This window comes from Toxotes jaculatrix, chromosome 20 (genome assembly GCF_017976425.1).
Source record: "Toxotes jaculatrix isolate fToxJac2 chromosome 20, fToxJac2.pri, whole genome shotgun sequence".
Taxonomy (NCBI): Eukaryota; Metazoa; Chordata; class Actinopteri; family Toxotidae; genus Toxotes; species Toxotes jaculatrix.
The window spans coordinates 1,202,497-1,218,446 of NC_054413.1; the positions used below are offsets into that span (position 1 = coordinate 1,202,497).

General features: G+C 45.3%; 1 protein-coding gene and 1 long non-coding RNA gene across 2 annotated transcripts in view; both read right to left on the bottom strand.

Moving 5' to 3' along the window:
* Positions 1-15,950, bottom strand: part of LOC121200363 (protein NLRC3-like) — a 567,821-nt gene that overhangs the window by 488,255 nt on the left and 63,616 nt on the right. The gene's annotated exons all lie outside the window — the stretch shown is intronic.
* Positions 12,231-13,727, bottom strand: LOC121200468. The gene is made up of 2 exons (XR_005896538.1): positions 13,690-13,727; positions 12,231-13,358 (listed from the first exon to the last, which is right to left on the bottom strand). It is a non-coding gene; the product is annotated as an uncharacterized LOC121200468 (long non-coding RNA).

Genomic DNA, 15,950 nt, shown 5'->3' on the forward strand with positions numbered 1-15,950 from the left:
TCTCACATCAGACGGGTTCATGATGGAGAGATGAAGCAGCTTTTTAAACGTGAAATAAAAGCTGGTTCGCCGTGACGCGGTCGGCTCAGCAGCTCCGCCTGTACACGCTAACGTTCTCGCCATCAACCCTCAGCAGCTTATTCTGGTCCTGAGGGACAACAAGCTAGCTTAACCCCGGCGACCCCTCCACCAACCCCGGGACGACCCCGTGACCACACACACACACACACAGCCGTCTCCTCCTGTTAGCATGCTGCTGTTAATCATTTTGTTTTGAAGTTTTTATTTTTAACCTGATTCTCAGACCACAGACTCCACAACGGCAGGAAGTGGTTTGATGCATCTCGTCCATGTGTCTGCTCGTCAGTCATCACGGTCACAGGTCATCTGTCACATCATCGCAGGCAGCGGCGGCTCAGGACACCCCGAGGAGCGGAGCAGGAAGCCCACAGAGGGTTTTCTGATCCCGTGTCACCAGATCTGGTCTCATCACTCGGTTTCTTCTGAAACTGTGTGAGATCCTGATTTTTTCTAAGGGCTATTTTATCAAAGCCATGTTGACTTTCTGCAGGACACAGGATGCAAACAGCAGAGCTCATGTGTCAGAATCACATGACTGACTCATCTGTCCTCTCCAGCTTCTACACATCACCTCCACCTTTGTTCCTAACAGAGGACAGTCACAATCAACAGAAAGTAAAAGTAAATAAAGGTCGATTGTGGCTTTTCTGAGTCGTGTAAAATGAAAGTTCAGGTCTACAACTGATTTGATGCTCGACCGATTCAAACCTGCAGCGTCTGAGAAACCAAACAAACAGACTTTAATGCAGCGTCCAGGTTTTTCTTCTTTGGAAACTCAAACACAGAGAGAACAGACATGAAACGTCCATCTACGAAAGAAAAAACCACAGACAGGAACCTGTCCTGGGTGTTTCCCTGACCAGTGCATCCTGGGATATGCTCCAGCCCCATCACGACCCTGAGCTGGAACGATTTCTCCTGAAACAAAAACAGCTGTTTGCAGGGACCTCCATCACGGCTGCCAGAGGGGTGAGTGACATCACCTGGACGTCCTCTTCAGGACTCCAAATGACGGCTGGGGAGCCGCCAAAGTGGCCGCCAGAAAAGAATGGATCAACCACGGCCAAAACCGGACCAGCGCTTGGCCGGCGCCTGCTGGTCGTCTCCAAGTCTGTACAGGAGCCAGCAGAGACACCGGCCGTCCTCGTGGGACGCAGAGCCGGAAAAAAAAAACGGAGCTTCAAAATGCCAAAGTACGAATTACTGGCAAACCGATCCACCTGCTCCACTCCAATACCTTAAAATAATCCATCTGAGACGCTCAGACCAATCATCTGATTCTTTGCTATGGCCTGTTACTGTCACCAGCAGGTTTATTGTTATTGCTCTTCTCTTCCTGTGTCTCCTGCACATTATCAGACAACATGAATGTATTGATATCTACAGTAAAGACACTCAGACAGAAAAAGTCAAAATGAGGAGACAGATGAGAGAAGACAGAGAAGGACGCAGACAGTCGTTTCACATCAGCTTTTACCATCGAGTTTTACATGTAACTTCTATTTTTGTCCACCGGTTTGTCCAACTGATGGACAAACAAAGACACACAGGAAGCAGAGAGACGGAGAACAAAAGAATCATCCGTTCACCCGTGTTTCAGTCTTTCCATTGCAAAGTGGAATTAAGTTATTTTATTAGTTCTTATCAGTCAAATCGTTTAAATGAAGACGAATTATTGATTAAAAATACCACAGCTCCAGATCAGTGTTCATGGCCGCTCTGTGCAGAATGAATGAATGAATGAATGAATGAGTGGATGTGATAACAAAGTGAGAGGAATTAAAGTAAACGTGAGGTTTCTTTAAGGAACGTGTGATTAATAGAGGTTGAAGTGACAGAGTGAGGAGGAGGAGGAGAAACGAGAGCACGACAGGGAGAGTGAAGGATATGAAAATAAAGAAAGAGATGAGAAAAGAAAGGCGAGGGGAGGAAGGCTAGAGAAAGAAGAGAGAGCGAGGGATGGAGGTGTTTGACATGGCCGCCCTCTGTCAAAATAAATCACGAGCTGCAAAGTGTTTTAAAATGTCGGCGTGCTGCTGAGAGGAGCGAGCGGCTGTGATTTACTGCAACAAGGTTCATTTCTAATCAGCAGCAGATCTGAGTCACATTTAATGTTTCAGCTGCCGAGGAGCGACTGAGCACGGACGCCGCCGACCGCCTCCACGCAGCACCGTCCCAGCATCCTCAGCGTTAGGACTACGTTTCCCATCAGCCCCGTGCTCTCCAGCCTCACCGTCTCCCAAACTTTACTGAGTTCACATTCATCCAAAATCTGATGAACATATTTATAGTTTTATATGTTTATAAATCTAAATACACTACACAAGCATAATTATATATTATGCATTTATGGAAATGAGGGTAATTCATTTCGATTAACGGTTGTTACTGACGCAAACTATGAGTTTTGTTCTCTTGCTCCGAGGAAGGAGGCGGGGACAGGAGGCAGCAGAGGGAGCAGGTGTGGGAGGTCGAACAGGTGGAGGAGGAGCAGGAGTGTTAACGGGAGGTCGAGCGGCTCCATGTGTCTCTGATAAATCATGAGACCTCAAAGCGGACGAGCCGTCTCCAAGGTCAGCTGACCCCACAGCCGGAGGTCAACCTGCTGCCATTAAACAGACACACACTGTTTGTGTGTGTGTGTGTGTGTGTGTGTGTGTGTGGGGGGGGGGGGGCTGTCCTGAACCAGAGTCTGAACAGAATCAGAAACCAGTTTAATAAAGGTGGAGTCACTGCAGGTGGATGTTGAACTGGAAACATCTGAACGTCCTCATTCTGTTTCCTATAAAACATGTAACCATCATTTCCAGGAGACACGCGTCAGCTGTGGACCTGATGGACCTGATGTCGAGAGACAGGGCTGCTCCGCCGGAATCACTGATTGGACAAATCGTAAACATGGCTGTTCTGTTGTTGTGTGTGTAAGCAGCTAACTCTGTCCACATCAGGCCTGCTACACTTCCTGGCCGCCACCATCACCACCGCTCTGATCCCAAATTTCTTTAAAGAGTAAAGAAAGACTCTACTGGGTCTGTTGTTGTTGATGGTGACACTGGTTCTGCTGTTGCTATGGTTACAGGTCCCAAAGCACAGGGTGGTGATCCTGCTGAACAGGTGAAATCACAGCGTGTGTGTCTGTGTGTGTGTGTGTGTGTTCTACATTTCAATGATTTTGTGATGATTGAGAAGCAGACACATCCACAGAGTGTGATTGATAACTCTGCCCTGCACCTCTGAAGCAATAAAGCATCACTACACCATCACACACACACACGCGCGCACACACACAGATACACAACTGCTAATGAAAAGATGGAGGGATATTCTGTCATCACCTTCTCCTTCACACACTAATACACATGCAAAGACCAAAGCACGCGCACGCACGCACGCACACACACAATTGTCTTGTCGCTAAACACAGATGTGGAGGCATGTGAATGACTCAAGGTGCGTTTGATTTACGCCCACAGACTCATGAAGTGGGTGGAGATAACTCAGAGCGCGGCTGCTTCCTGCGTGGCGCCAAAAAATCCACAACACCTGATGTCATCGCGCTGTGACCTCTGACCTCTGACTTCGTTGTCTAAACTTTTCATCTGAAGTACGAAGAAAAGTCGTGGATGAAAAAACTTTTTCCAGCCAACGACAGCAGTTTTAGACGTGATGTGCTAAAGATAACGAAGCTTTTTTTTTTTAACCTAAGGGAACCGCGCTCGCTGATGTTTGATCAAAACATCAGGAAATTCATCAAAAGTTAGTCAAACATCCCGTCTTTCACTCACCGTTGCTAAAGTGCTTCCTCTGGCTTCTCTTCTTCTCTTATTTGCCAAACGTCAACAGATTTTTTCGAGTTTTCTCTTTGTCATGTTGCATCGTTTTGGATTTTCCTTCTTTGTGACTGCAGCTCGCACAGTTCAGGCAGCAGCTACTCGGCCTCTTTGTTCCTCTGTAAGCTGCCTTATGTTGCCTTGAACACTCACTTAAGGAAAATGTTGACTGTCAGAGCTCTATTAAAGCTGACACATGCTGCTCTTTGGTATTTTACTTTATATGACTCACCGGTGCAGCTGCCTTTAGAGCCGCTACTGAAAAATATCCCAGTCTGAGTCCTGTGAGGAAAGTCTCACAAAGCATTTCCAGTCTCCTTACACGAGGACGCTTTGCTGTCAAACAGTTATTGTTTATAAAAATCGTCCGTGTTCAGAGTCAGGTTGGTCTCACAAGAAAATCATGTTTCATTTTTTTTCCAGGAAAGAAGAAGCTGCAGATGGTTTTTATTTGTAACAAAATCCCAAACAACTAATTCACAGTACTACACAAAAACTGCAGCTTTTACAGTTTGTATCGTAACAAGCTTTAATGTTTCTACAGTAACTCGGAGATTTCCTGAACTTTCACAAACACAAATGTTGTTTAACAGAGTTTGTGCTTCAGTTAAAGGACTAATGACACAATCCGGCTGTTTCTCTGATTTTCTGTTTTGTTACAAAAGGTCGACAAGCTGCTCAGAACTCTGTCAACAAAAACAACAACAACAACAACAGGCTGCTCCGAGGCCGGGCTATAAAGAGACCACACACACACACACACACACACACACACACACACACACACACTCACACTCACACTCACACTCACACTCACACTCACACTCATGCAATCACACACACTCCTGAGCTTTCACTCCCATCTCATTGTCTTCCTCAGTGGACGGTGTTTGCTCGGTTGTCATGGAGGAGACGAGACGTACGACTGTCTGACAGCAGCAAACTGAAGCAGAACAGCCACAAAAATAAAGGTTATGAGTAGGATCAATGAGCCTGAAGTTTTATTTTAGATTTCATGTTCGAATTCAAACCATGACAGTTTCTAATTCAGCCTTAAAAATAACTTTATACTTTATTCAAAATGAGCAGGACGAGTTTGAATGTGAGAGAAAAAAACAAGCTCTGCTGACGCTAACGTCTCTCCGGCTCTGGACGGTAAAACTGTCGAAGGAAGGAAAGAAAACGTCACTTTTAAGAGTATTTCTGCGAGAAGCTTTAACAGAGCAATAACAGATAATTAAACTGTCAGCGCGCTCGGCTCTGTGCTCTCTGGGAGAGAGGATCACTGAGATTAAAGCAGGAGGAGCAGCAGATCTGTCCGTCCTCTCAGCTCCCACACGGACCTGCTGTGTGACGCCGCTGAGTCACCGCCTTCGCTCTGAGGCTCCAGGCCAGGTGATCTGAGCCGGGCCAAACCAGGTGAACCCGGGCCGAGCCAGGTGAACCCGGGCCGAGCCAGGTGAAACCGGACCTGGCCGGGCCGCTCCACAGCTGGTCCTCCCTGGTATTCATGGTCTACGTGCTGCTGCAGCTGCTCCCGTCAAATTCATTTCTTTTTTTTTTTTTCCACTTTGCCACGAGGATGAGCAAATATGCTGCGACAACCAAGAACCGAAGCTCAGGGACTTTTAGCGTCGACTCTTCTGTCCAACACAAAACAAAACTAACTGATCTCTCAGGAAAATCCTTCATGGTCGTCACATTTGAACCAGACAAGCTCCGATTATCACATCAAAAGAAATAAAGACTATGACCAAGCTCTCAACCTGACCTAAACCGAATTCAATTACTGCAAACCAAATGTAAAGCCGAAGGTCGGGACAAAGTCTGGGGTGTTAGGTTGAGGTTGGGCAACTGTTGGGGTCACCTGCTGGGGTCACCTGTTCAGGTGGTGCATTCGTGTTTCCTCCTCCGTCACATGTTCAGAACTGTGACGATGAGGAACTTTCACACGCGATGATGTTTCTCGGTTCCTAGAAAACTTCAGAGCCATCGACGCTCTGGTTGCATCAGATTTAATTCTTTGTGATCTTCGGAGAAACAGGCCTTTCACATTCGACAGGATGTGAAATGAACTTTTGTGTTTTTCATGGGAGTTAATGGCCATGAAAACACACAGCAGACACACAAAAAAAGAAATGAATGCAAAGCAAACGCTGAGAGGTGGATTGTGATTTTGAGCTCCATGATAAAAGCTATAGAGCTGCTCTCAGGTTTCATACGGCGCCTTCACTGCACAAAGGTTGCAGATAATAAGCAGGAAGCTGGTTCCAGCAGGACTGATGTCAGAGCACAGAGCCACAGCGCTGCCGCGTCCGTCAAACAGCAGCTCGTGTTGTCTCAGCGCCCGGCACAGGAAAGGTCAGGCCTGCTGCTCCAACACTGAACAAACAACACAACAGCATGTGGGGCTTTTCAGCTGCGCACCCACACACACAGACACACACAGACACACACAGACACACACAGACACACACAGACACACACAGACACACACAGACACACACACACACACACACACACACACACACACACACACACTCTCTGAGATGTACCCTGGCACACATACATTATCACCTACACACGAAACAGACACACAAACACACCAAATGCGGGTTCGGACACCCATGGACTCACGCACGCACGCACACACACACACACACACACACACACACACACACTAATGTAATGCATGCGAGGCAGGCAGTGCAGTGCTGGGACACCTGTTGTCGGGCGGCAGCAGAGCGGTGTCGAGCAGCAGCTACAGGCTGTTTGAGCCCAGTTTGAAACACTGAAAATCAAAGTTCCTCTGCTTTTTATTTCAACTCCTCTGAGTAAAAGTTTATTCAAAGGTGCTGCACCTGTGACCACACCCACCAATGATGTCAAAGTGCACCGGCCACACCCTGACTACACCTTTACATCACTACAGCAAGCTGAGACCTCCAACCAGCGATGTGAAATGAAGCTAAATACTGAACAATAAGACTTTATAGGTTTCTGTCCTTCACACTAATTTCCACAAAATTCAGCAAATTCTACAGAGCAAGTTTTAAATCACTGAACAGGAAACAAACAAACAAACAAGGGAACAAAAAGAAGGGACTGGTTGCCAGCAGATGTCGTAGTAATAAATATCTATATTTGTATAAACTTATAAACAGTAACTAAATCCAGATAATAATAATTCAAATAGGTCAGATGTTAAATTTAGTCTGAGAATTTGTCCCCAAAAAAAAAAAGAAAACTTCATCAGCGTGTGGAGAAAGTCTGGCCGGTGACTCTGAACGTTTCAGCTTAGCAACATATGAAATATCTCTGATCCATTAACGACGTGCAGGAGACGGAAGAACCATGAAGTCTGTCTGTTAGACGTGTGTTCCATGGGACGGGACCCAAACCAGAACCTCAGAGCCACAGTTCACCTGCTGCCACTGTTTTCTGTGTGAGTCCACACGCAGTCAACACGCATGGACACATGTCCACTAACGTTCCTTCACCTCCTCTGAGGGGGGTCGATGCCACGGGCCTCAGGGGTCAAATGCTGTGACCGAGCCGGTGTGTGTGTGTGTGTGTGTGTGTGTGTGTGTGTGTGTGTGTGTGTGTGTGTGTGTGTGTGTGTGTGTGTGTGTGTGTGTGCGCCTCACTCTTCATTTTGGCCAATAAAAAAAAAACAAAAAAAACAACACAGGATCAAAAATGTTTTTCTTGCCATGAATTTTAAACAAACTTCAGACTCAAACCACGTCTTCTGCATCACTGAAAACTGTCCAACCGAATACGTCCTCACTGTCCTCCCCCACTATCTTCCATCGACCTGCTCACCCATCTCACATGTGACAGACCCACTTTCTTCCTGCCTGCCTACCTGCCCCGCAGAGCTTTGCAGGTGAGCCCGGCAGGTTCAAACAAACAAACAAACAAACCGAAAAACATGATTACTGCATTCCTAACTGAGAAATTCTTGTTGATACTCCCACCAGAGGAAGGGTCAAAGGTCATGACATAAGCTGCAGGACTGTCATCAGGGGGCTTGCTGAAGGACACTTCACTGAGGTGGAGAGGGTGGAGGGGGGGAGGGGGGGGTGGAGGGGGTGGAGGGGGTGGAGAGGGTGGAGGGGACACAACTAATCTGAGGCTGAGATGCAGCTACTGCCATTTTCTGGATTTGTCATCACTGGAGGTTAAAGCAACGACTCTCACGTCGTCTGTCGTTTTATTCACAGACCATGAAACGTCTCTGCTCCGAGAGGAAACACACAGAGGTGACGGGAGAGGGACGGAAATGTTGGCAGGCTCAGTGAAACAATCGATTCTGGTCCTGTTTCTATTTTCCATCAGTATGAGGTTTATTATTTTACAGGGTTTTATCTCATGAAGGTCGTTTGGTTTCTGATCTGGTTCTAACTGACGCAAACCTGATCCGGCTGCACTCTGCACCGGGACCGAACCTGCGGTCAGGTCACGTGTCGGTGCAACATGACTGGGAGGGACTCATCCAGAAAGGGGAAGGTCAAAGGTCATCAGGTAAGTCCAGCGAACACAGCTGCAGGTTCAGCATCCTCACACAGAGGTTTGATGAGATCAAACTCAAAGTCTGAATAAATCAACGGAGATTCCCAAAATTCCAAATGAACAGTGGCTGCACATGTTTAGAAAAACCTCAGCCTCATGTTCTGTGGTTGGTTTAAAAATATACGTACAGCAAATCAGCCAGTTCATCAAGGCAAAAACTAAATATATCACACTCTCTGTTCAGTTTCCCTCCATAAACTCACTGTTTACTGACAAACACACACGTCCACTGACACATCAATATTATAAGAACACCACAGGAAAATTATGGAGGTTTTATAGGAGATAAAAATAAATTAATCATGCATCATATTACAGTGATATCACAAGACATGAAACTGCTTCCTATAATAAAAAGTCTGAAAGTGAAAACTACCAAAATGATGAATATTAGAGGAAACACACACAAACATTAGATAAATAAAGGCTGAAAATACCTTTAAGTTCTATAAATCTCCACTAAATCCACCGCCACTGATACGTTAGATATGTTATGAGCAGCTGAAGGAATATTACAGCACTGCCAGAGAATTAGTGAAACACACACACACACACACACAAAATTACTAAAAGGTTTGAGGTGAGAGCCGCTGACGCACCTCAGCTCCCAGCAGAAACATTACTGAAATATTATAGGAGAAGTAAACAGGCCGAAATATGACAAGCAGCAGCAACCACGTCCCCAAATGTACCTGCTCTTACATAAACACACCCGGTTAATTAATGGAAAGTGGTGGCTCGGCTCGGCTCGGCTCAGCACGTATGATAAGGAGCGGGGTTGCATAGGAACAGAGGACACGGAGTCTCTGGAGGGCGAAAGCGGCTGAAAACAGGGACGGAGAGGAAGGTAAACCGGTCTGAGATCCGCTGTGAAGCGCGCGTTTCGGGGGCAAACCTGAGTCTGCGTCACCCGAAATCACAATCTGTGAAAACTGTTCATGAAAATGGGCCGTAAGTCACGTGACAGCAGACTGTTTTAAGGTAAATGACATATAAGCTGCTGGTTTAGTTGATTTTGGTTGTGTAAAGAATAGTTTTAACGTTTTTTTAAATCATTTTTTCACTAAACACACGTTTGTATCCGGTGTCAAACTGATCAAAGTTTTATTATAAGGAAATAAAAAAAAAAATGGATTTTGGCTCATTGGCGCAGGTGTTTTTACCTCGACAGGATCATCGGGCTCTGAAAGGTCAGAGTTCAGCCCTTAGCAGCAGGATTATTCCCAGCCTTTAAACAACAATAAAAAAGAAGGAGCGCGTACTCACATGTGAAACTCCTGCGTGAAAAGCTGCGGGTTCGTGTCTCGCTCTCTGTCACACCATCACCGCTCACAGCTGCCACATCCCGCCCGGAGAGGAGGCGCACAGCGGCCGATCCATGAGCGCAAAACTCCGCGCAGGAAAAAGTGTCCGGACCAAAATCTCTCAGTGATGGTTAAAGAAGAGGAGCAAGTCTGCTCTTTAACATCCAAGCAGAGAGAGAGAGGATGATGATGATGATGAGATAAATGAAGTCAGGCAGGAGCGCAGAAGTGTCTGCAGACTGTGGCGCTTCAGTCCGGCCGGTGAGGGGCAAAGTGCGCACCGGGCTGCTTCACTCCGTCTGCTCCTCTTCCTCCGGCATCTTCCCAACTTCAGCCGCTTTAATCCTCCGACGGCGGCTTCAGCTTTCTTTAACGCTCCTTTAAATCCCGGAAAACAAAAACACTCCTCCGCCTCGGGAACACGGCTTTTTAATTTCTTCTCATCCTTTTCAGGTGTGATAATTAACTGTGATAAAGAACACGCGTCTCCAAATTAAAAGTCCTCGCGCGGCTCCAGCTGTTGCTTTTATTTTGTTTTTTCTTCCTTTGTGAGAAAATAAGTGAAGGCGGAAAAGTAGGAAGTTTCCCCGTCAGACCGGAGCGTTCCGCTGCGCCTCAGTGCGTCGGTAGGTCGGTGGGCTGGTAGGACTGACCGGACGGACTCCCATCATCCCCGCCGCTTGATCGCCCCCTGGACGCGGAGAGAGAGAGAGAGAGAGAGAGAGAGAGAGAGAGAGAGAGAGAGAGAGAGAGAGAGAGAGAGAGAGAGAGAGTTGGGAACAGGGGGGGGTTATCGCGAGGTTACTTCCCAAGTCCCGTTTGTCTCGGTCACGCGCCCACACGCATGCAAAAAACACCCCACATTTGCTCATGCACGCGCACTCAAACTGTGAAACACACGCAAACACAGACACACACAAGACGAGATAGTACAGGACATACTGGGTAAACAATTTAAACATACCATTGTCTTCTTTTATTATAGAACACACACACACACACACAGCTGACATGTACTGACCTTTAACTCACTGTAAAACACACTTTAGTTTGATCTGGGCCTGATTTTCCTGGTTTGAGGAGAAATCTTCAGCACAGCTGTCCTGTGTCCTGTGCACTGTGTCCTGTGTCCTGTGTCCTGTGCACTGTGTCCTGTGTCCTGTGTTCTGTACTGTGCGCTGTGTCCTGTGTCCTGTACTGTGTCAGCAGTTTTCCGGGTCCTCGCAGAAACAAATCCCTGTTTGGTTTGGATGCACTGGCCTGGTCTGCACCGAGTCCAGACCTCAGCTCCATCCGGCACCGGCTGTGAGTCAGAGCTCATCACCCAGATCCAGAGCTGGACCTCGGTGATGCTCCGGTGTCTGAGTCCAGTCCCTGCAGCAGGTTCAACATCTACAAGGAAAGACAGAGAGCTGGAGAGTGGAAGCTGTTAGAGCATGCTGTCACGTTCACATGATGCATTATCACATGTGTGTGTGTGTCTGTCATGTTTTGGTGCTCACATACTGTGTGTCAATGATCCTGATCGTTTCCAAAACAGAATAAACATCTTCACAAACCCGTGATGACAGTGAAACGCGTTTCTGACTACCTGCAGTGATCGATCCATACAAGGACAATTTACAGCCTGAGATCAAAAATGATGTAAAGAAAAAAGGGACAAAATAAAAATGACTTGTTGAAGTTATGATGAAGTTATTATCCTGAAGTCATAAGAGAAGCGAGCTGGGATCATGACATGTGAAAATGAAAAAACTCAGTGAAGTACAACATGAACTCTACAAAAACATCACAGGCCTAAAAATGTCAACTCTCTTCTGATTACCTCCAAACAGCTTCTCCTGTTTCCCAGCATGCTTCAGTGTCCAGTGAGTCCAGGTGTAGCAGAGTCTCCCCCTTGTGTTTCCTCTGAGTTATTGTCACGATGTTGGTAATAAAACTAAAACACCAAAACTTATTTTTAATTAATAAGGATTTAATGTAAAAATAAAAATTGCATCATTTGTACACAGTTTCTGTGAAAGACTGTCACAGTTTCCTGTTGAAAAATAATCATCATACCAAACTTAACTTTGTTTTTACTCAATTTAAAAAACTATTCACACGTTAATCTGATTTTAAGAGGCATCCCTCGGAGTGTGTGTGTGTGTTAAAGGGGTTAATGCATGGTTAAGTCTGGCATGTGACACATGATCTTTATCAGCAAACTGTGCATGTTTAGTTTAGTTTAGTGTGTTTGTGAAGACATGCATATGCACACATGTACATACCATTCTGTGTCTATCCAGTGTGTGTGTGTGTGTGTGTGTGTGGGCCCTGTAAACCTGGCCACCTGTCAGTCTGGCTGTAAATCTTCAACCTGCCGTCTAAACTCAAACTATCACCAGCAGAACAAACTAGAAGTCTTCAACTGTTTTTCATGTCCCCTGAGTTTCAGTGGTGAGGAGTATAAATGCTGGTTATATAAGATGCTGCTGAAAGTTTTTTAAGTTTTTTTTTTTTTGCATATTCAGAGGAGCTGCTCGTCTTTTCATTTTAGGCTTTAATCACTCGTGTTTTTAGGTGTTTGGATGCTCTGTGGCTGCACTGAAGCAGAAAAATAAATGAGACGTAGAAACAATGAGACGTTTCTTAGAAAAGACTCAGAAATTCAGATGTTTCTGTTCACAGGCTCAGAGAGCAGTTTACTGGCACACAGGGAGCCAACCATTTGTCACTGGGATGTCCTGCTTCCTGACTCCCAGTCTGATATGTTATACTACAGCACCATCTGTGGGCTGAAGCTGGTGCTGAGCTGCAGTGGGAGGCAGAGAACTGATTTCACTGTGTAAATATGTTTCACTCTGTTTCTTTTTGTTTTTAACGCATGAAGCAGAATAAGATTGTAATATAAATCCTCTAACATCTGTGTGTGGTTATATACACTGAAACACAGACCAGTGGAAAATAATACATGGAAACTTAAACACAATATATCACAAACTGCATTAATGTAGTGAGAGGTAACTACATGTTAACACTGCAGGAGGTCCATTAATAAAACCTGCTCATTATCAGGATTAATCATAAAACAGTGATGATTGTGATGATTGCATGATGAAGAGCTACTGATCCAGATTTTGATAATGGATAATGAACTTCAAATCTACAGTTATGTTGTTATACACAGAATTATAGTTCATATCTGAATGTAGAAAAAAGATACAATAAAGCCCAGGTGGAGGAGGTGGAAGAGGTGGAGGAGGTGGAGGAGGGTGGAGGAGGTGGAAGAGGTGGAGGAAGGTGGAGGGTGGAGGAAGTGGAGGAAGGTGGAGCAGCAGCAGAGCAGTCCAGATACACTGATGATCCTCTGTCAGATCACACAGGGATGATGGACTTGGCACCGTGTCTGACAGTGGAGCTGGTCTCACACACACACCCACGCCCTCACCCTCACCCTCACCCTCACACACACTCACCGTCACCCTCACACTCACTCACACTCACACTCACTCACACACACACACACACACACACACACACACACAGTCCTCTTCATTCTTTCCTTCAGAAAGACCACGACTTCCATCTATTGAGAGAAGGAGACAGAGAAGGCTGTCAGCTGTGATCCAGCTTTATTTCCTGTTGACATGAACACAACAACAACAACAACAACAACAGTCGTCTTCACATCAACTCAAACATACGATCACAATGAGCTTTGGCTGCTCTGATTAGCTGACTGTCCACTGTGTCTCTGTCTTTCTGTCCAATCCTGAAGCCTGTCCACGTTCTCCTCTCACAGCTTCACTGAGAAGGTTGGAGGTTTACAGGAAACACTGGATCTTTGCTTTGATACTGACTGTGTTTAGTACAATACAGCTGAAAGCAGCATAGACTGACTCCAACCCTCTACTGACCTCAGAGTCTGCAGAGCAAAGTCTGGACTCTGCACAAGATCATTCAGATCCTTCAGGTCTGAATCCTGCAGGTTGTTTCCCCACAGGTCCAGGTGTCTCAGATGGGAGGGGTTGGACTTCAGAGCTGAGGCCAGAGAAGCACAGCTGATCTCTGACAAACTGCAGCAACTCAAACTGAATAAAGAATAAAAGATGTGAGTGTAGGAGACAAAGTTCCTGCTTGAAAGCGTTGAGTGTTTCATCATCTGTTCAGAGCTGAAGAAGGTTGAGAATGTACAAGTTTGGAAAATGGAAACTCCAAACACCTGAACCAACAGGATGCAGCTTAAAAACAGTCAGATACTAAAAGTCAACTTTCACATCTTCTCAGCACACAACTAAAAAAATGGAGTCTGACCTCAGAGTCTCCAGTCCACAGTCTGGACTCTGCAGAAAACCACACAGATGCTTCAGTCCTGAATCCTGCAGCTTGTTGAAGCTCAGCTTCAGCTCTCTCAGATGGGAGGGGTTGGACTTCAGAGCTGAGGCCAGAGAAGCACAGCTGATCTCTGACAAATTGCAGCCCCTCAACCTGAATAAAGAATAAAAGACCTCAATCTCATGAGCAGAGAGACTTTGTCCTTCTGTTGCTGTGGATCATCATCATGTCAGCCTTCTACACACATCATCCACATGTCACCACAACATTCACACACCTGTTCATGTCAACACATTCATTACATGCTGCTGAGCTCAGTCATGTCTGTAAATTTAGATGAGTAGATGTTCTGTTCTGTATTTAATTTATTACACAACCTTTAAAGCTTAAATATCCAGTCCTGATCCAGTAACAAGTGTCTTACTTGGTCCTGGTCTCTATCCTGCAGATCAGCTCAGGAAATCCAAAACTAAACACAAATTAAACTGAACAAGATTCATTTAAATCCCAAATTACAGATGGATTGAGTGAAATACTGGATGGAAAAATGATCAGCAGAAATATCAAATACATACAATTTGCAGTTACTGGACTGAAACCTAATAAAACCAACAGTGTGCTGAACCTGGACATCTGATTCATCTCCCTGTCTCTGAGCTTTGATGGCAATTCTATCTAATGATTTCTTTTCTTCAGCAGGTGTGTTTTCATTTATTTATACCAAATATTAGCTCTGAGGATCTTCTGTATATTGCTGTGATAAAAAGTCACGGACTTTGAACAACTATCACTGGACATTTTCTACAGTTCATTTAGAAAACAGTCGTCTGACTGAGAGAAAGATGAGTGAGTGAGTTCTGAAGGTTTCACTGAAGCGAACTGACATTATTCATGACAACCGACTGAAATGAACAGAAGCTGAAGGAATAATTCTTGGTCAGCTGATAAGACATGAAAATAATATGAAACAATGACAATTTCAAATGTCATTTTATTTATTTATCACTGTTTTAAAGATTCAAGTTATGTATGAAGATAAATTAGTTTCAGTTGTGGATTAAAGATATAAGATCTATCAACAACAGACAGTAAACTGACCTCAGAGTCTCCAGTCCACAGTCTGGACTCTGCAGAAAACCACACAGATCCTTCAGTCCTGAATCCTGCAGTGTGTTGTCGCTCAGGTCCAGGTGTCTCAGATGGGAGGGGTTGGACTTCAGAGCTGAGGCCAGAGAAGCACAGCTGCTCTCTGAGAAACTGCAGGACAACAATCTGAATAAAGAATAGATGAAGTGATATTAGAAGACAGAGGTTTCCATACAAGTCTGAGAAAGAGTAAACTCCAAACATCTGAACCGGATGCAGGTTAAAATTTGATATTTCCTGCTGGGAGAGGACAAGATGGCCGACAGTAAACATGGTCCGCATGAGACTAAGACTTAAGAGGAGAAATTCAGAGTGAGATGAAGAGCGAGTTCTCCTCTGAAGGATTTTTCTGTTCCTTCTCATTGCTCTGCCTCAGTCAGTGGATCATAATACTGAACAAGAAAACAGACGTTACCATGAAGATCCTCAGTGTGGATCAGTGGATCAGGCTTTATTCACCGCAGGAATTGCCAGATCAAGCACAGTTACCTCACTCACTTCTATCTCAGTCCTTTACCGCTTAGATTCCTCTCACAAATCTTTAAAGTCTGATGTCTGCACTTTACTGTCAGCACAACTTTCACATCATATTCATCTCAGCACACAACTAAGACATGGAGTCTGACCTCAGAGTCTCCAGTCCACAGTCTGGACTCTGCAGAAAACCACACAGATGCTTCAGTCCTGAATCATGCAG